The 21,939-nt window shown below is 36.5% G+C and overlaps 1 protein-coding gene and 1 long non-coding RNA gene across 5 annotated transcripts in view; both read right to left on the bottom strand.

The window, feature by feature from the left end:
- The window catches only part of LOC113042536 (protein sidekick-1-like), a 155,925-nt gene that overhangs the window by 124,210 nt on the left and 9,776 nt on the right, over positions 1–21,939 (bottom strand). The gene's annotated exons all lie outside the window — the stretch shown is intronic.
- Positions 612–5,244, bottom strand: LOC113042578 (uncharacterized). Its single transcript, XR_003275595.1, has 3 exons — positions 4,977–5,244; positions 3,424–3,551; positions 612–1,016 (listed from the first exon to the last, which is right to left on the bottom strand). It is a non-coding gene; the product is annotated as an uncharacterized LOC113042578 (long non-coding RNA).

Genomic DNA, 21,939 nt, shown 5'->3' on the forward strand with positions numbered 1-21,939 from the left:
AACATGATGATTGCAGTACGTCCAGGTTACATTTACACTGCACACATTCATACTATATAGAACATACTTTTTAAATGGTCGCACAGAAAGTACCTTCAAAAGAGTTTTAAAAAAGTGTAGTATGTGATTTCCACTAAATCTAAACACATTGAGATTTACACTCTAAAAACTGCTGGGTTAAAAAATAACCCAACCTTAACCACGCTGCTGGGTCACTATTGGACAGAACACGCGCTGGGTTGGTTTGACCCAAGTGCTGGGTTTTACCGTTTAACCCATATTACTGGGTCATTCATTTGACCCAACCAGTGGGTAAAATTAACCCTCTTGCTGGGTTAAGTCAAACAAATAGTTTAGTCAAATAAATAGTTATTATTTAATAATAAATAGATTATTTCCTGTCTCACTGCCTTTATACATTAGTTACAAATATATTTTATATTACAAATGTAAAATAATTATTGTCTCTGTAATACAATAAACCAGAGGCCATGTATATGTGATTTCAATCTCATTTAATTTAAAACATATTATTTCTTTAAAAACAATAAATTTCTTTAATACTTTGTTTGTATACAATATTGAATACATTCTTTACCCCCCCATCCCAACCCCCACCCACACACCCTCTGACATTCACCCTTCCCCACAGACTTTATAACAAATGTAAATCTGTCCAAATATTCAGGCATTAAAAGTCATTAAACAACTAATTTGAACTCTCATACGATGTGGGCCTGAAACCACTGTTGTCCTCAAAAACTTTACAGAGGAGGACTCTTTTCCTTCAATTTGATATACAGCATGCTGGAGAAACTCTCAGGTGGGGAGACACTGCTTGGTGTACTGAACATCAAAAACAAAAAAAGCTTTAAAGCAAAGATTATCCGCCTCCAACAAAGACTCAGTCTCAATGGCGTGGCATGGAATAATGGCAGAGGTCTGTGATGTCCCCCTTGTCTCATCACTGAGGCACAGAATGTGCAGCAATGCTCCAGTCATCTCATGGTCCCAACCTGTTGATTACACACAATAACTTAGAGTGCTGCAATATAACTGACATGCTAGTTAAGCTTTTTTGGTGGAAATATAAAAAAAAATTGTATTGCAAACATTACCAAATATGACAAAATGTTTATTTACATATTTATAGTAATGGTAATAAAAGAATAATTTGGACTAATATTATCAACATTTAGGCATTAAAAAAGTCTAAATATTACTGTAATGTTGATAGTGTCTTTAACATTAAAACTCACAAACCCACTTGTTAATCTCCTGACTGGCAGCACCAATGATCATTTAGATAAGCTTAGATAATTTTCATCTTAGATAATTTACATTTATGCATTTGGCAGACGACTTACATTGCATTTCAAGATACACATTTACATTCTTATCAGTTTTTGCTTTCCCTGGGAATCAAACCCATAATCTTGCCATTGCAAGCGCCAATGCTCTACTGTTTGAGCTACAGGGAAGATAATGTTACACAATAAAATGAAAGATGACATGCATGGTAGGGTATCATGTAAATTTAAATTTTAAACTGGCGCCTGTCCATTGAAAATAATCCAGGCGGAAATTCCTTTACACTACTAATCAGAGCCAGATGTGACGACACGTACTTTGATAAAGGCCTATAGTTTTCTCATGTAAATGTTATTCTTCAGGTAAAATGTTCTGTTCTTTGTTTATGGTTGTTTACTTACAGTACTTTTTGTTTTCTCATTTACTGGTTTGGTTCATTTGAAGCCATTTTCTTGATGTGGTTTAAATTCTAAATAACTGCTATAAGAACAAGCTAAAAATGAAGCACCATCACCAGTACTCTGACTTGCGATATAATAGCTTTATATTCTTAGTATACAGACAGACATTTCCAGTGAAATCGGACTCGACAGCTCAAATTATAAATCATTATTATAAATGTACCGTTGTGAATCGGGGGAAGTTAAAGGATTAGTTCTCCCCAAAATGAAAATGTCCTAATAATTTACTCACCAAAATGCCATCCAAGATATCCATGTCTTTCTTTCCTCAGTGCGAGAGAAATTATGTTTTTTGAAGAAAACATTTCTGGATTTTTCATCTAACAATGGACTTCATTGGCTACCATCGTTTTTAAGTCCAAATGCAGTTTCAAAAGTCTTTGAAGTGTTTAAATGGGCTGTACACGATCACAGCTGAAGAAGAGGTTGTTATCTAGTGAAACGATAGGTCATTTTCATAAAAATTTGAAATTATAATTTATAGACTTTTTACCTTCAACAGTTCGGATTGAGCTGATCAACAAACAGTTAGGGAACTACGTCATCACGTTGAAAGGTCATGCCGGCGCCGGCAGAAGTACCGCCCCACTGTTTACAATGCGACCATAAGTAGGAGGATAGTTCAAATAGTATTATTTGCAATTATATATATATATATAGTAATAGTATTCAGTGAATATGAATAGTAAATGAATAACATTCTGATGAATATGAATAGTAGGCGTGACCTTTCAACGTGATGACGTAATTCCCTGTCCGTTTGTTGATCAGCTCAGTCCGAACTATTGAAGGTAAAAAGTCTATAAATTATTTTTAAAAAATTAAAATGACCTATCGTTTCACTAGATAACAACCTCTTCTTCAGCTGTGATCGTGTACAGCCCATTTAAACACTTCAAAGACTTTTGAAACTGCATTGATTTGGACTTAAAAAAGAATGGTCACCAATGAAGTCCATTGTTAGAAGAAAAATCCAGAAATGTTTTCCTCAAAAAACATAATTTCTCTCGCACTGAGGTAAGAAAGACATGGATATCTTGGATGGCATTGGGTGAGTAAATTATTAGGACATTTTCATTTTGGGGAGAACTAATCCTTTAAGGTGACTGGGACACTGGGAAAAGACACTGATCTTTCATGTACTTGCTCAAAAACAGATTTTTGTAAAAATTTGTATCCAAAAAAAGTTACGAATTGCAGCTTTCCTTAACTTTTGTTGGGTAAAGCTGCAGTCCATAACTTTTGGTGCTCTAGCGGTTAATAAACAGAACTGCATGCGTTTTGCAGAAGAACATTGTAACCGGAGTTACTTCTCTCTTTTTATGTCTATGACGAGTCACACAGGTACTGTGCTCCTCCGCCAGTCTAAAATAGTCTGAATATAAAGCCTTATTATAAAGGTGTACCGTTAGTGATTCAGGATAAGACAAAAACACGATTTGGAAAATGGATTCATGATGTACTCACTCATTATATACTATTTGTAAATTTTGAGACACACAAAAAAAAGGTTATGGACTGCAGCTTTCAAAATTATAAATATTGTAAATTATCAATATTGTAACCCTGAATTACTTTCATAGTTATCAAGCATATCAAACAGTGCAAACGTCCACCCTTATTGAAGTAGAAACACTAAAGCAAAACTTACAGGTTGCATGTCAATAAATGACTTCTGGGCCTCCTCTGTGGTGGGTCTGAAGACCTTTCCTCCTCTCCTGTAGATGGATGGGGGAAGCAGAGTTGGCAGGACCTTCAAAGCTGTCTCCTCTTTAGCAGCTAAACAATTTGACCAAAATACATAAAGTTGCATTAACATCTATATAGTATGCTGTATATAACAATTCATATTTCTAAAGTAGCATTTCTGACTTTTCTTAACACTGATTATCTCTTCATCACAGAACCTGTCTGCACATAATTTTCTGATAATTATGTGTTCACATGGGGAGTTTCTTGACGAAGTGACATCGCCAACTACTGACCTGGCATGCATACAGCCTTTTAAATCATTTTCGCAGATCCGTGTAAAAGGGGATCGTTTTTAAAACGATGAAATCTGCTTTTAATACATCGTTGCCTTCTAAACATTTCTGACATTTCGGCCAACGGTCATATCCGTTTAAATCGGTGTCATCTGTTAGTTTATAAGACTTTATTCAGAGCATTGCCATGACAAGTATAAAAGCAAGGCTGTAAAGGATAAACTCACCGTGTTTTAATGGCATCCGCAGTAAAAAAAAAAAAAAAAAAGCTGTATATAACTCCTAGATCTATTTTTCCACAGCTCATATTGACTGGGGAGTTTTATAAAATTTTCTCAGACATTTATATTTGAGTGTTTCAGCAGAACACAGTAAATAGCAGTACAACTTGCTTTTAGAGATGCATGTCTATTCGTCACAGCCTCCCGTGTGATGGCAAAGATGGCGCTGCTGTGAATATAGCAAAAAACATTATTTATTTGGCCTCAGAAATTCTTCGGGCACACTCGGCAGATGACCACTGTCTTAATAACGTTACTAAATTATAGTCTTAGCACCTAAAATCTTAACAACTTGTAATTTGTTTTCAGGGCGAGAAAACGCTTAACATGAAATCGATTTATTTCTCCTTTCCTCTGACGCTGTTTGTAAAGATTGCACGTCATTCATATAAAAACCTTTTTTTTTTCTTTTTTTGGCAAAAACGATTCTGGTTCAGAGTCCGACAGAGACTTTACAGAAGACAAACGCAGACTGTGCTGGAACTTACCTCAGTTGCTTTTTCTGACGAGTATTTCTAAAATACAGCAGACTTTCCACACACAACTCACTCACTATTTCCCGCCGATTTACGTTCGAGCCCTGTGAGGGACTAACTTACTGCGCTTGTAGGCCTATGGATTTCATACAAAACGCTTTCCTCACTTTTAAATACGCAACGTCCACAATGAATACGATAATAATTACGTGATTAATTTACCATTTAAACAGCATATTTCAAAAAGGCTGCATATATAGGCTAGCAGGTTTACAACTAAGGATTTAAGGATGCTGCATTTTGTCAAAAAATCTAACCAGCTAGCAGTGTCTATTTAATGTTTCACAGAATAAATACGTTACCCCTCACACTTCCATATCAAAGACTGTATGTTGAACAGTGAAATTAGCTTGCTGTTACCACAACTTATTAGAAATATAGGTAAACATTCATTTAACTTACCATAAAACAATGCGCGCTCCGAGTGCGTGCCTCCTCCAGTCAGAAGTGAAGAATCCAGAAAGTTCCGCAAAGAATGAAGTAATAAACCAGTTGCTGGGTCAAAATAACCAAACCAACTGTTTATTTGTGAATGACCCCGTTACAAATCATTTTACCCAGCATGAGCAACCCAATAATGTGTTTACAGTACCCCAAACAACCCAACTTTTTGACCCAGCACAATCAACCCAACAATTTGTTTACAGAAACAACCCAGCATTTTTTTGAGTGTATGCAATAAAACGACACGGCCTTGACATGCAATCTAAACAGATTCGAGGTTAAATTATGTATTTCTGTTATCACTGGATATCAGTGATCTGTTTATTTCTCATTGAAAACATTTTTATATCTTTTTGTAAATGTAAGATATGTGGAAACAATTCACTTAGATTTCTAAGGATTTTTTTTTTATTTTTATCAAAGATAAATCCCTTGACTTGTGTTTCATTTTTTAATTCATGGAATTCCATTAATTACATTATTCATTATAGCCTACAGGCTAATTCAGCTGAACCATTAAATCTAAATTTAGAGTTTGTTTTTGTTCTTTTGCATCAATAAACATAGGTTCTAAAATATAAAATTAATATAATTATTATAACAAAATTGTCAAAACGACATAGGATAAGGATAAGAAATGACATAGGGTCGTCCTACCCCAGTGGGGATCCTTTGATGTTTTTCCATTTTGTGCATTAACACAAAATCAGCAAATACATCCATTTATTTCCCTTAATAGTACTATACTGGATGATGCCTCATCATCATCATGTACATGCTAATCTAATTTTTAAACTTGGTTTAGAAGTAAATGCACACTGTTTTTAACTTATTAGAAAGTGTTTTGGAGCAGGCTGAAGTGTCTCTGTACGAAGGTGGCCTTCCTCAGAAACGAAGCGCAGAATCAGATATCCTTACTGAATCTCAGCTGGTAAAGCATGGGACGACAAGGTCATGGGTTCAGTTCTCAGAGAATGAATGGCCTGAAAATGAATGCAATTTTGGTAAATTTGGGCTAGAACAAAACCATCTCTCCTTTCTGTACAAACACATTGGGTAACACCTGTAGCAGGTATCCTGCAGCCTCCACAGCAACCTCACCCAAGAAAAAGCCTTCTGTACAGTCCCTCATGCATCTTTCTTTCTGCTTTGCAGGGCCTGTAGTAGCTGCACAGCACCATTATAGCTACAATCACTGAAATATAAACTGAAATAGAGCTGGAGGAAAATTGTACAAGTTCACTGGGAAGGCAGCTATAAGAGCTTCTTTAAAGGAAGAAAGGAAGGGACGGGCCTGTCTTCTGCATTTGACGGTAGAAGCAAGTATTGCTGTCAATCAAACTAAACAAACCCAAAAAGTCCTGGTGAATGCAAAAAGTATAGATCTGATCTTGTTTTCTTTCCTCAGCTACATTTTAGGGCATTTTTGCGACATAGTGGACAGACTGTGATCGGGACAGCCGTGACTTTGGGTCCTGAGACTGTCAGCTTTGAGATGCAGACAGAGTGACAGTAGTACAAAGGCAGGGAGGCATCTTTGTTGTGTCAGAGTTCGCAACAACACTGTGACTAAATAATGAGATGAGACGTGCCTCATCAGAAATGTGAAGGCTGTGTTGTTGTGAGACTTTGCACAAGAAGAAAAGATAGTATGCACTATTCTCTTTGATGAACAAGGTTTTTGGAGTGCTTGCCCTCTGGTCTCCTGATGCCACTTTAGCTTTCTGTGGGTGATATATGTGGATCCCAGCGGCCTCAACTATGTCAACCAGCTCCCTTGCGATGTTTTTTCAAGCCCTTTAAAACTTCTGAAGCAGGAGGCTAGAAAAAAACCAGTGCAACAACAGTTTTAATGTTGTAATACTCTGCAAGATTAAGCACTCTTCACCATTGTGAGTTTCCTAAAGCAGATGAGATATCTTTCAGCCTGACACATGAAGGGAAATGGAAGAATTCAGCGTTATATGAAAATCATACAATTTAGAAAAAGAATTATATTCATCATTAATAATTATACCAAAAAAAGGGTGTAGGATTTACTTAGAAACAAGTAAAACACTGAATTAAACATGCAATTTTGAAGTAGAAAGACTGAATTTTTTTATTCCTGTAAATTTTTTTAATAATCTTTATAATAAACTTTTTTTTTTTTACAGTTTACGAATGTAGATAGATAGATAGATAGATAGATAGAGATTTATAATAAATTAAATTAAACTTGTGCAAGACAATAATATTTAATTATTTTAAAATAACTGACCAACTTTAAAATACTAAGGACAGCTTAATCAAAAAAGACGAGCAAGCACATAAATAAATAGATAAATACGGTGTACTTATTTAAGTGAAATTTTAAATAAATATTTAAAGATTTCCACATTTCTATTAATTGATTTTGATTTACAAACAAAGAAACAGGTGATCTGCTGTTACACAATATACATTTTTAAAAACGAATTTCCTTTGAGTCACCCAATGCAAACTGTTCTTGTTAAAGGAATTAATGGGGTTGCTAGGCAACCAAGTTTGCCGGCAGGTCCCAGGCAGCTCCTTATGTAACCCAGCAGCCCGTGTGGGTCACGATGGTGCGCGCCCGTCTGCTCAGGGGCTTCAAGTGCTATCTGACATTTCAAAGACTTTCAGCGTAATTCATCATGGATGACTTCCAAGCCCTGATTAAAATGATTTTCTCGATGATAATTTAACCTACTGATTTTCCATCTGTGAGCCTTCACAAGATTTTGGAACAGAATCTATACAGAAAAACAATAACCGGAATTCTGAAACCCAAACTGTGAAATAGAACTCAATTTTGAAGTATTCCCTTTATTCCCATTTAAATTAAATTGGAAAATAGTTTCTTTACACAACCTGACTTTGCAGAAATGGAGCTATATAGACCATGGTAGTTAATTAGGTTCTTGGTATTATGAGTAATGATAGATAATATAAATGTTCTGCTCTTGGGGAAAAGGGAAATTCATTTTCATGAATGTTAGTGAACTTGTGAAATGTGTCTTCAACACCTCAACATTAGTGTACTGGTGATCCTGGCTGTTATTCGACAGCTCTGTCAGAGAAATGTGGTCTTAAAAGGATGTTTATATGGGAAAAAAACAATCATAAAAACATCCAAACTATACTAACACTTTCCGTCTGAAAATACTTCAGTTCAGAAGCTGGTTGTTGAACCAACATGCTGTAAAATATGAAACCCGGTCCTGTTTATACTAAAACAAACCCAACCTAGTGCAATGACCTGAAATAACTTGATATTCTCAGTCACTTCAAGAAGGCATCATTGGTGGAATCCATCTCAAACCACTTGAAATATGTCCTTATTTCTTAACTGTATCCCCCTTGTTTCAAAGAGAGGAATAATCCACTCTAGATAAGAGAATCAGAGCAGCTCTTCCGCTTAAAGAATAGAGTAGATCTCTCCAAAGCCACACAGTCAAGCTCGTCAGCACAAAAAGCCTCTTTGCTTTGAGTAATTACCATTTTTTCTGCAATAATTATACCACCTCAACTCAACTACCCCTCAAAGACTTGCCTTAATGTACGGGAAGCCAAAAGCCATTCCTCTAAAGAGCCTTGCTACTTTAGTCCTTTTCTACGCAGCCCATTAGTCTCTATCTATTACATTCCGACAGTCAAACAGTTGTTGTGGAAAGCTGAAAAAACCTCGAACCTCTGACGGCTAATGAAACATGATGAATTTGCATTGAAAGCAGATGTGCTGTTGTGGGTGATCTATATGTTGTAGTTTTTTTTGTTTTGATGCCAATACCAACAGAGCAAGGTGGCCTTTAACTGGTTCAATGCAGATTTATATGTAACACAATTTTGTGACAGCAATTGAGATGTATACAAATGTTAGTTTCAAAAGTGAAATGAACTATTATTTTAGACAAATGTTCGCAAAAATAAATAAATAAATAAATAAATAAATTCTAACGATATAAGTCTTTAATGGCACTTTTTATATAAATGTTATGTCATTGATGGATAGATATATAGATATATAATTTATTTTATTTATATGTATATATATATATATATATATATATATATATATATATATATATATATATATATATATATATATATATATATATATATATATATATATATATATATAAAACGCAGCACCTAAAGCAGAATTTTACAATCATTTCTAAAGGATAATGTGAGGTCAACAGTTCAAGCAACTGTTGTCATCCATGTATCTGTGGTTAGCAAAACACACTGTCATTGCCAAATATATGGTCATTTTTAGCACCATATTTGGACGCAAATTCATCAATAACAATTAATAAAGGGATGATGTAAATAGTGTAAATTTCAATTGAATTAATTCAGCAATTTTGTGCAGATCTCACACACATTGTACTCACAAAATAGCATTTGAAAGTATGTTAAGTTAAATGTAAAAGCAAGTAAGTAAACATATTGCCGTAAAACACTGTCTTCAGTAACAGGCAAATGGCATTTATGTTAAAGAAGTATAGAACAAACAGTCTTTCCAAATAAAACATTTCTCAAAAATAAGTCTGTTAGCTTGATAAAAATCTGATTGGTAAAAAAATAAGACAAAATGCATTAGCATTGATCTCTGAGAGCTCCATATTGGTTGAGCAATCCTGTATGGGATACACTAGCCTATCCAGCACAGAAATCAAAATCAAGATCAAACCTAAGAGGTTTTTGTTTGTTTGTTTTTTGCTGCATGGGGTGAACTGGTCTGGTTTTAGGGCCATGATGGGATCAGGTCACAGACAAGCCTGGGATTACTTTTAGGGGATTGCACCCTGCAAATATACTCTAACAACCTGGTGCTGGTCCCATTGAAACCCATTAAAACTGCAATCTGATGTCCTGCAGTATAAGTGGCCATGCTCAACTGCTTTTTTGTTGCTGACGAGAGAGCCCATTTCTGGACAGGAGTATTAATGCAAAACACTTTCAAAACAGCTGCAAAAGAAAACAACTATTTTTATTCTATTTATTTATTTATAAAAATGGACAACTGCACATCCCCCAAATGCTTCTTTAAAGTTACCGTCCCGCTGATGAGTTATATCCAGTAATACCAAATAAGGAAAGGTGAAAACCTGGCAAGTAAAAGCCCACAGGAATAACAAAGTGGTAGGTACGTATCAACAATGGCATCATCTAAAAACATGCCAACAGTTTCTAGCAACAAATCACCTCGGCTTCTATGACATGAAAAGTGAAACATAAGACACCCTGGACAATTTTTACAAGATTGTTTCTGTAAAACATTCCCGCCAAAGAAAATAAAATTCCACTGGAAATTATATTATTGTATAGCATCAAAGCCAGAGAAAGGTAGGATATAGTGGGTGGTTGACAGTTTATTGAAAGATCTCAAAAACTGAACACAAAATAAGATTTTTGTTGTTTCCATTTGTGATTGAAATTGCATTATAGAAGGCACATTATAAAATGGGCCACATGTCTTACATTTCAAAAGTTCATTCTAGATTTTTACAGCACTGAACACTGGGACCAAACAGTAGACTGACATGTAAAATATGCTTCAGGTTTCATGCTTGTAATCATATTTTTGAAGCCATAATATCATTTAAAAGTGCTTGTTTAGCCAACAGCAAATGATGAATGACTTTCACGAATAGACATGTAAAATTCAATTTGCAGTTGTCAGAAAATCTGATGTGGAATTTTTCAAAAGACACAATCTCATTATAGAAGAGACAAAGTGTATTTTGCGTGGGGATTTGAGGCGGCACAATGCAAAAAAATTAAATAAAAAAATAAAGGTTCGCTGGGCTGTTCATGCGTGTCCGGTCTGAATATCTTTACATGACAACTAAAGTGCAACTAGCAGCTGCTGGGCCTTTCTCACTCAGTTATAGACTGTTGAATTGTGAAGGTGGGGTTTCCACGCAACACAGGTTTGCCTGTCTGGAGACGGAAGCAATTCATGGAAGAACTGGAGGGAGGCTTGAAAAAAGACTCTCCCCCTGTCAATGCAGTGCTTCACCGCGGCTGAAATTGCATAAGAATGGCTCTTGTGCTTGGCATGCAGTGTGTTATATCATGGAGACACAAGCGTGCATACAAAAACTAAAACACAAAAACACAAGAAACACAATCAGCTCTGCCTAATAACCACTGAGAGCTGAGGCACTGTTGATTAATAGCATTAGTCAAGGCAAAAGCATGTAGTGTATTAACTGTAAATTGGCCTTTGGAGGCAAGGAGGCCTTGGAGAAAACCATTCATTCATTTACATATTAATTAATTTCATATGACATTTATTTAGTTTATTTAAATATGAAAACCTCAAGACCGTCTAAAACAGGCATGGACAAATCTGGTCCTGGAAGGCCACTATCTTCCAGAATTTAATGAAACTATGCATGGGTTGGTATGAGATTTTGATGGTATGATAACCTTTGAGGTTTCAATATTGAGGAAATATTTGGGTTTCGTGGTTTCACTGTATTGTTGAAATGTGTTATTTTTAAATGATTGGAAGAGCATTATTTTGTGTATTTGGTGTAATGCAATGTTTTTATGTGGTTGAAGGTAAAAAAAAAAACACTTATTTTCAACATACTGTATATTTCTGTTTCGATTTTTACAAAGCTCATCGTTCTGAGAAGAGAGGGGTATACTGATTGGCCAGTTATCCAGTGCGTTGTGATTGGCCGAATGCCTCAAGCCCCTAAACATACTCTGATGCCATGTCCCGTCTCTAAAAGACAAAACCAATAAAAACCACTACAAATGAGAAAGGAAAAATTTAAATCACATTATAGGACCCCATTAATTTTAATCAAGTTTCACAAAGTTTTACATATAATTACAAATATATAGCAAGTAACACTGAATTAAAATTTATGTTGAAAGACTGAAATAATATCATGTCAAACATAATGTAATTTCTTGTCTTCAATAAAAACAAAACAAAAAAAAAAAACAGTTTACTGTTCCAGCAATGGCTTTTACTTGTTCTAAAGCACTTAATCAATACAAACGTTGTTTCTTGGTTGGGCTACAGATGGGCTACAGCAGCAGAAGACCACTCCAGGTGCCGCTCCTGTCAGCTAAGAACAGGAAACAGAGGCTACAATTCGCACATGCTCACCAAAATTGGACGATAGAAAACTGGAAAACATTGCCTCGTTTGATGAGTCTCGATTTCTACTGCAACATTCAGATGGTAGGCTCAGAATTTGGCGTAAAGAACATCAAAGCATGGATTCATCCTGCCTTGTCTCAATGATTCAGGATGGTGATGGTGGTGTAATGGTATGGGGGATATTTTCTTGACACACTTTGGGTCCCTTAGTACCAATTGAGCATTGTTTAAATACCACAGCCTACCTGCGTATTGTTGCTAACCATGTCCATCCCTTTGTGACCACTGTGTTCCCATCATCTGATGACTACTTCCAGCAGGATAATGCACCATGTCACAAAGCTCAAATCATCTCAGACGTTTTCTTGAACATGACAATGAGTTCACTTTACTCCAATGGCCTCCCAGGTCACCAGATCTCAAGAATTAAAAAATGAAGGCAGTTCTGAAGGCAAAAGGGGCTCCAACCCGGTACTAGCAAGGTGTACCTAATAAAAACATTATCACCTTCATAAGAAGTGTACAGGACTACACCTGTGGTTGACCTGCCAAAACCTGTTTGAACTTAAAGTGAACTTAACTATAAAATAATACATATTTATATATATATATATATATATATATATATATATATATATATATATATATATATATATATAATGTAAAATATATAACTTTTTATGATTATCTAAATGATAATCCACATTACATATAAATAAGTTCTCTATTCAAAACCAGTCTTTTATTGTGTTTTAAATATCATAAACTAAAAAGGAAATTCAATATAATTTAAGCTTCCCATAAACTAAGCCACTAAATGTTTTCTTATAAATAAATAAATAAAATAATTTCTCTTCCAGGATAATTTCATTTTTAAAAATCCATAACCATAAAAGCCCTCCAAATCATCTGTATTCTCCCTTTTGTAAACATGCAAAAATGCTAAGTGCATGAGACCACTTTCACAATCCTTTGAATCTGATAAATATGCAAGAAACTATTCCAGCTGAGTATGAAGCTTTTGTCACGAGGAACATAATGAGGAACATACGAGGAAGAGACATGGACATTTGCCTGCTCTCTCTGCCACCAGCACTATTAAGAAGTTTATGCTTCAATAAGCCGTGCTGTGTGCTCCAATAAGGCTAGCGTTTGCTGAAGCTGAGATGCTGAGAGCTGATCTATTTGAAGCCTCAGCAGTGACCAGAACTCACAACAAGCTTATAGGGAGAAACTGCGTGGGACTTTAAAAGAGAGATAAGGAGTCCACTTTGCAATCTAGCTATGGGCAAAAAGCCCAGAAAACAGCACGGTTTGATTGCAAAGAATTATGCCAAACCCCTGGACTCTAATGTTATCAACCCCATCTGTCAATATCAGCCAGAGCTAAACCTCCCCCCCCCCCAAAAAAAAACAGCATGGACAAGACTTCTATTGACTGGTTAAGAATGTGGATTAAAAAGATCATAGAGGCTGGATTATGAGCTCTGTCCAGGGATCTGATGGCAGCAGGTTTTCAGGCGGTGCTGCTGGAAAATAGACTGACGTAAGGGAAATGGTGACCTTTGTGCGGGGCCCGGCCAAGTCACGGCGATGCGCTCCATTTCAGTGTGGTCAATGGGGCAGTCGTCCAACATCTGATGTCGAGCACATTACCAGCCAAATATGCATGGAGCATTAACAGCTGACACTGGAGCCGAATAGTGAACAGCATGCATGCAAACATAAGGCCCATACTGTGGCTGATCTGGATCAAAATGCCTATGCTTCTAGCCCTGGTGAAAACAGTGTTTGTGGTGTATTGGATGCTGATGTACCTGGTATAGGGCCAAAAGCACATCCACTTGTCCTTGAATATTTTTTTCAAAATCATGGCATCTCACTTGGATGCTTATCAAGCCACTTGGCCAGTTGCTATTTTCTTAAACAAACACAAGCTTCGCTATTTGTCTGACACCGTGGAATGAACACAGACTATTCAAGGAAAGCAATTACCATCGGGTCATTATCTATTGAAGCATTGCCTCTCCAATGCCTGTGTCTGCTCTCTCCACTTTAAACATTCATGTTGTTTTCCACAACTCCACCATCCTCTCGAAGACAAAAACAAGAGAAATTCAGCGGCAAACAATTGGCCGTTAGAAAAACAAATGGTTATTATAAGTAATTATCGGTGTCTTCAATTAAGTGTATAATGTATGGAATTTAATCTGGTTGTTTAATTTGTATAATTTACTCAAGAGGTGCCAGTAATTCCTCTTGAGAATTTCTGACTGATCCGAGGAGGCTGCTGATTGGGAAACCTGTGCAGGGATGTTAGAAAAACAGACCTTGCAACTTCCAAACCTCACATGTGAAACAAACATGCCTTTGCCAAGACATGCCACCCATCAGCTATTATTGATCTGCGCCTTCAGGTATTTAATGATCCCTCAAGAGAGGAGAAAGGCAGGATGGGTGATGGAGGTGAAAGCTTGCTCAGGAGCGTCTCTGATGCAGCTTTAATGTGATCCCTGTAGCATCTCCTCCCCATCATAATTAATTCTCAATTAAAGTGGGCGGCCCAGAGCCCTGATACAGAGAACAGGAAGGAGGGGCGCCTTTGGAGTCTGATTAGTAGATTTAAATCGATCAGTTACATCTGTTCAATAACAAAGAAGGAAGACATTCTCAAGTCTATTTTTCACCTAGATAAACGTTCGCTAGCCAATGTCGAAAAAGACTTTGAGTTGGGAAGAAAGAACTGGAGTAAATGGGCTGCAGTCCCATATAATGCAGAAGAATGAATATGTTTGGAAGCTGTTAGGATGATTAAAAGACGTTTAGAATGTCACCTTAAGGTGAAAAGCTGTACACATGCGTTTCTCCTGAATTACAACAAGCCTGTCTGTCTATGATTGGTCTTCCTCTTGGTCTTTTTTATTCACTGTGGCACTGACACTCTCTCTCTCTTTGGCATAGATGCAGATGACCTTTTGTTTTCAAGACATAATTTGTCACAAAAAAATCTTATTTTGAACTAGGAAGGTCATAACTCAGCAAATCTCACTTCTTTATAATGCAAAGAAAAATGGAACATTATTCTATGTGAATAAAAGTGGCTTTATTAACAAAAGAAAGCACTGTAGCAATAGAAAACTAAATGAATATGTAGGCAAAATTAACCTAAGGTTAGTACATAATTAACCTCCCACGATAGGTTTTCATATATGCAAGGTCAATACGCCAAGTGCCATAATAAACATTAGTGATTACTGAGTAATTGGAGCATGGAGGGGAAAATGTTGTATTCTAAATCCTATGCATGTACTGTAGGGTTTTTTATTAATCAAAATGTATTGCTGTATTTTTTTCTTTAATATTGATCCACCACAGACAATTATTAGTTGTTTTATTGTACTATTAGGGTGGCCATATGCACCGTTCATACGGGACATGTCCCAGCCAGGATTTTAATAATGCCTAAAATATCCAGGTTTTGGCTATTTGCACTGTGCAGGTTGATCGTTGTGTAACATTCATGAGAGCTATAAAGAGCAGAGCAGACGGCTCCTTATGCGTTCGAATCGCATCTAAAAATGTTTTTATTTGTGCACAGCGACCCTTCAAGTCAATCGAACAAACAAACACTTGCGCATATTTGCATCACTTTGATCATTCCCTCTAGATCTAACCTTCTCACACACAGCCCCATGATTGGTCGATTATGCACAATGCCTGCATGTTATTGGTCAAACTGCTCTGGATGTTTTAGGAAATATAAAAATCCTCTCCGGGACGTGTCCCGTATGAATGGCACATATGGCCACCCTATGTAGTATATTATATTTCCAATAATATAAGGTTCATTGCCTTTTTTGCAGTGAAACTGTGTAGGAAAAACTTCATATACATGTTCAAAGTGTCTGTCCCTCAGTTTTAGAGACACAAATTCAAGACCCAATCAGATCAAAATAAATAATTCTAGACAAAAAAAAAAAATCTAGTCAAAACAGAAAATGTATACATCATGAGCTTTAAGCTTATTAGATGATTCAAGTCTGTATATTTTTCAGTTTCTGTATTCCTCAGTCCCATATTTCAAAAGTACCATATCACCAAAAATTGCAATACCTCTGCAAACGTCTTTACCCTAATTTAATGTAATCCTCCATACAGGCAATTGCTCAGCAAACATGACCTAGTTTCACTCACCAGAGAGAAACTTCCCTTCAGCATTCTCAAAAAGACTTTATTTATCATCTTTCAATGTCCCATCACACAAAAAGAGCTAAATGTTGTGTTGAGTTCACTACAATTTGGAAAATACATTGCTTTGTCTTGCCATGTGCATTATTGAACCACACCTTCTTTTGCGGGACTTGATACGTGATAATTAGATCCATTCCCAAAAAACTATTTAGCTTGCACCAACATGAAAAACAGTGTTTACTGAAATGATTGTAATCTTTGCAGATTACACTCACCAAACATGTAATTAAAGGTTTGGAGTGTGAACTGTTTTTTCCCTTGCGAGTCAAAGTGATTCGAAGAAGTGAGCACTTATCATACCGATGACAAAGCTTTTAGAAAAGCTGCAGACAGAATTCCCTGAACGCATTATCACTAAGCTACTAACCTTAACTTTGCAAGTATGCTTAAAAGTAACATGAATGGAGAAACCGATAATGGGTGTACACTGCCAAGCTTGTCTTGACTTGCCAACAGAGCAGCCCAAAAACCGTTGCAGTGTTATTTAATTTCATACAAAGTCGTTAGATGCACAAAGTAAACAGGAGGAGGGAATGTGGTTTTCTTCCGAAGCGTTGCACAACAACCAGTCAATGACACCAACAGATGCTTGTTTCCAGTTAGTGACACTGTAAGAGAGCAGCAACCTTGAGCAAATGTACAGGATTAAAAATAATTACTCCGCTCTTAGTAAAGGCGACTCAGTAATTGTGGAACTAGGTAACATATTGCTTTGTTTGTAGTGCAAGCTTAACTCCGATGAGTGCAATAGTCAATCAACTGCTTATAAAGTAGATTAAAGTTCCTGACTTTTGAGGTCATTAAGTCTGAACACTGAACATTTAAATGAAAAGTAGTAAAACGTTTGTATTGGTAAAACATATGTGTTAAAATTCTTGCATAGCTGTTAGCGCCAAGGCAACAGAGCAGGTGCATTACCTAAGCACATGCTAACAGACAGATGGACGGATGGATGGACGGACAGACCGACAGACAGATAGATAACGAGCCGAAGCAGTTACAGCTCATTAAATCTAGCATTCTGCCCACTTCAAATCAGACACACAGATGAAATGGTGTGGTAAGATCACATTTATTTGAATGAATGAATTATAACATTTATTTGAATTAATTATCGATCAAGAGAGAGAGAAAGAGAGAGATGACAGTTGATGATGACGTGACGTGAGTGAATGGGCAGCTCTCTGGGCAGCTAAAGTTTCTGTGCTTCTGAATCTTCCTCTGTTTGTGTGTGTGTGTGCATCAATGAAAGAAGCACATTGATATAGAATGGTGAATAAACTGACTTAAAACTACCTCTGCATTAATTAAGGAAGGGATAATCAACGGTTTGCTGTGCATTAAAAGATTTTAAATACAAGACGTGTAGGGAAAGAACCACCCGATGCGAAGTGCATTTAAAATCCTTTAATGCATGGCAGGTCTCTGATTATCCTGCTTATTCCATGGTCATTTGCCAGCATTTGACATCTTAAAGCTGTTTATGATGTTAGCAGTGCAATATTAAACCAGAAAGGTAAAACTCACGGTTATTTTCATCAGTTACGGCTCACTATCTCTAGCTAGCTTCTCTAGCTTCAACCAGGTTCAAATACAGAAATGAAATAGTGCAGTAAGTCTACATTTATTTGAATTAATTATAGCATTTGTTTGAAATTAATAATCGATTGAGAGAGAAAGAGAGAGAGAGAGAGAGAGAGAGAGATGACAGTTATGTGTGTGAGTTACCTGTATCTGAGAATCTCTCTCTACAAACAATTGAACTATTTAGTTACTTCGATTTTACCCCATTGCTGAGGAAGATAATGCAGAGATAGTAGTATCTATGCTATTTTATTAATAAAAGCACCGACAATAAGTTTCTGTGTGTGCGCAGCACAATCTGTGATCTCCGACCTCTCTCCCTCTAACTGTTTAGTGAGTGATATGTGTGTTTGTGTGTGTGTGTGTGTTTGTGTGCGTGTGCGTGCATCAATTAAAGTAGCACATTAATACAGAACAATGATTGAACGTTTTAATGCATACCTGCCAGCCAATCAGAATAGAGTAATTTAGACAGACCATAGAATAAACCGTTTTAATTAATACTGTCCAGCAAATTAAATTAAGTGTTCAGACAGACCATGGTATAATCCAGAAGTAATCCACAAGACTTCAGTCCATCAATTACCGTCTTGTGAAGTGAAAAAACATGCATGTGCGTAAAAAATCATTCAGTCTTTTTTAACTTCAAACTGTTGCTTCCAGTTAAGAAATGAGTCCTATATGCATAACATTGCTTTCTCTATTGAAAATCTCATCTGAATCAGGAGAGAAATAAGCACAGATTGAGCACCCTTTACAAACATAACAGTTCTATATGTGATGTTATGCTTAATTTAAAAATCTGTTCTGATGAAGAAATAAACTCATCTACAATCTTGGATGACCAGAGGGTAGGTAAATTTTCAGCAAATGTAAATTTTTAGGTGGACTACTACTTTACTAAAAACAATATTTTTGAGAGAAAAAGTAAAATGCAATTTTACATTTAATAATTACCTACTAATAATACTAATAATATTTAATAATAATAGTTTAAATAATTTAGTCATCCCACATTCTCTTGAAAGCTTGCTTAGACCCCTGGCCTTCTGGTTAAGAGGGAAGTGTAGACCGTTTTCTCTCTGAAATATACAGGGAAACTGATCAAAAGCTCAGAGCTCAGAGCTCAAGACAGCACGGCTGGCCTGTAGCCATCGAGCGGCAGTATTCAGGTGCACCAGCCATGAGTCTTGATTTAGCTAGCAGCTTTGGACACCGCAGGATACGGCTTCTTCTCCTGCTACGTCAGAACTGCCGCGGCGCGACAGATGGACAGACACTACAACCCTGTGTGTCAAAACCCGCTGTAGCTTTCGCTTTAATTCAATTATAAAATTGATTGTCTGGAAACTGGCCTCCAGCTAACATATGCTTTGGTAAGCATGTTAAGACTTAAAAGCCTTCCGACGCAAAGCTAAGCAGGTATTTCCAGCGGTTTGGAGTGAAAAACTGTCTGAAACCAAATATCAGCAATTAAAAGTTTTTTTGGGTACTTTGTTTCTCATCCAATCCAATCTGGCAAACAAGCCCAGATTTGCCATTAAAACATGTTGAAAGTTCACTGTGTTTATGTAATCGCTATTGACCTTTAATTATATTTATCTTAAAAAGCACTTTGCAATTGTATAAATTAGATATTTATGAGGTGAAACGTATGCATTATTCACTGGTCTATTTGCATGACGAATGGATCTGGGAATTAATCGCAATACTTAATAGTTAATGCAGAATCAGCTACGGCCGGGCCATTGGTTTCCCAAAATATCCCATTCTTCAAAATTAAAGATAGTGTTTTTTTTCCTTTTCAATTTAGAGAGGTGAATATGTCATTTTTAATGCTGTGGGCTGTAATGGACTGTAAAAGGCTGAAAGGCCACCACAAAGCATATACAGTACACTCTTGTATTATTTGTAGTGAAAACCTTCAGGATAGTTGGACACTCTCTGTTTTCCAGGAGTGAATTAGCTTTCAACAGGTAACTAATTGCGCAGATGAGATTTCAGATGAAGAAAAGTCAGCTCTTCATAATGCGTTGACATTTCCACACTCGTATTTAGCACTAAATTATTCCACCTCATCACAATGAACTCTGGGCCACTGTCTGCAGCTGCACAACACCACTTCTGCTGCCGGACATGTCGTCCCTGCAACACATTGGAGTGTTTCAATATGTCACACATGAAGTCTTGAGCTTGATCTTCCTTTTCAGAACAGATTGCTTTCTGTCTACCCACACACTTCTGTTTCCCGCCATCGCAGAGATGGGCACGAGCATCTTCTCACATGAAATGGGGTCTGAGCAAGAGTGCGCCACATAAAAGAACTGACTGACAGAGCTGGTCGCTCCGTGAAAAACAGGATAAGGGATAGACATGGTGAAGATAGATATCTTCCTTTTCATTTTTTTCCAGCAAACACAGAACGTCTCTTTCGTTCACACGTCTAGCCAGTGTCAGTTTTTCTTTCTCTGCTGAATGCGGGTAGCAAACTAGGCATAATCTGTTGTGACTTATGAGATGCTTTTTGAAAAGCAGACATTTCAACTATTGTTGAAAGTACTATTCGCGCTGATTTTTTTAAATGAGTGAAACGTAAACTATTTTCTTTACAACTATCTAAAAAATTGTTTACTTACGTTTATAAATTCAAACGTTTATAAACTCCTAATAGCATAAACTCCTAACTTTATATGAAAAATTTTACAGTTCTCAAGTGATGCATGTGAAATATACATTTGCATGTGTGTTTTTATGGAGTTTTAAATGTCCAAAAGGGCAAAAACATGGCAATTTATATGGCCCCTCCATAATATAATATATGTATTTGGATGGTAAAAAAAGTACTTTGGGGCCAATTACTATATGTAAACTTAGAGATGATAAATCGATCAGGAATAAAAATACCCAAAAAACAGTAGGTAATTCGTTCAGGAAATGATCCTGGGCAGTTAGAGGGGAAAACAGGCAATAAAATCACTGAATAGCACCTATTAATGCTGAAATTGCATCATGTCAGCATGTAAAACAATCACAGTCCAGACAGGGCTATAGAGAGTCATTCCTGTTACAATCCCAAGCACAAACCTTTGCTATATGAATATGTCATGGGATCATGGGACAATTCTTTCCATATTTCAGTCCAATCAATCATGAAAATGTAATTTCTCTGCATTCTCACAATTCTGGTCCGTTTAACATTTGTTCAATAATGCACCTTAGAGGTGCCATTTCTTCTTTATTTTAATGTGTAATCTGACAACTTCTCTGGAATAGCCGGTGAAAAGGCTATTATCTATCATCCGTGATTCAGCTCGATACCGGTCCTGATTAATGTGTAATTGCCTTTGAGTCAATGATAATTCTTTAGCAACATTTAATCACACTTCGGTTCCAACAGAGCTGCCAGTAAGCAGACACACACAAATTGCTCTCAAACACCCAAAACCTTTCTGCCTGTGAGCAGTCCAAACTTTTCTTTAATGGTGTCTAACAAGCTTTCTATCGGGCAGGCAGCTGATGTGAGACTGAAGGAGATCAGGACAGGCTCACATTTTCATTACCCTTTTCTTTTCTGCTACTTGCATCTCTTTTCCTCTTGTTTACTGAAAGGACTCAACAGCATCTCTCCAGGGTGCAACAGATTAATGACATTTTTATTGTTGGATATAGTAAAAAAAAAAGACCTTTAAAACTGGAAAGGCCGAAATCATAAATGTGCATTTGCAGTTTAAAACCTGCTACTTTTAACATGGTGTCATTTTAAAATTGTAAATGAATGGTTGTTCATGAATAATGAACAAACATGCCTAACAAAAAAGGATTTGTGTCTGTAATGCTTACAAACAAAAGTATTGGGACACCAAAGTGCCTTGACTGGATTCTCTGGACCTCTGTTTTAGCAGTGACAACAGACTCATTTATTTAAGAGTGAATGAGGGATTGGATGAAGACAAA

This window comes from Carassius auratus, chromosome 3 (assembly GCF_003368295.1).
Source record: "Carassius auratus strain Wakin chromosome 3, ASM336829v1, whole genome shotgun sequence".
Taxonomy (NCBI): domain Eukaryota; kingdom Metazoa; phylum Chordata; class Actinopteri; order Cypriniformes; family Cyprinidae; genus Carassius; species Carassius auratus.